The sequence below is a fragment of the Atta colombica genome, unplaced genomic scaffold, assembly GCF_001594045.1.
Source record: "Atta colombica isolate Treedump-2 unplaced genomic scaffold, Acol1.0 scaffold175, whole genome shotgun sequence".
Classification (NCBI taxonomy): Eukaryota; Metazoa; Arthropoda; class Insecta; order Hymenoptera; family Formicidae; genus Atta; species Atta colombica.
The window spans coordinates 143901-144539 of NW_017259266.1; the positions used below are offsets into that span (position 1 = coordinate 143901).

General features: G+C 26.3%; 1 protein-coding gene across 1 annotated transcript in view; it reads right to left on the reverse strand.

Moving 5' to 3' along the window:
* Nucleotides 1–639, reverse strand: part of LOC108686324 — a 6729-nt gene that overhangs the window by 2293 nt on the left and 3797 nt on the right. The window lies entirely within an intron of this gene.

Here is a 639-nt window from a genome sequence, read left to right on the forward strand (position 1 = left end):
GTGAGTGTGTGTGTGTGTGTGTGTGAGTGAGTGTGTGTGTTTGTGTGATACTTAAAATTTATACACTGATGTTTGTGGCCTTTTTACTGTTTTTAGATAGAGCTGCCATCCATCCGGATTTTCTCGAATTTTTCCTAGTTATGAAGGTATATGCGGTTTTTGAAGCGATCTAGGATTTTTATGACTTTTCATTATATTCGTATTATTTGATAACAACTGCACAAACGTGTCATAATTGAATCCTACTTCCCGGTCTGCACTCATCAAAAATTTGAGATTTTGTATGTTCACCACTGTGATGTAATATTAACTTACTAATTGTTTGATATCAATCATATTTCATTATATTATATTTCATTATATTATATTTCATTATATAACATATTAATATTATTGCGTATTATAATGATTATATTCACTTCACTTTAATATTTTAATTTAGTAAGTACAAAATTAATTAATATACTTAGTAACTATTTAAACTTTCATTTTATTTGTGAAAGCAACTTTTAGATATAAAAGCATTAGATGTTATATTAAGTTACTGAAATTTACTATGAGAAAATTAAAATTAAAATTAAAAAAAATCCGGATTATTAATGATTTTACAGATGACAGCCCTATTCTCATATGATGTTA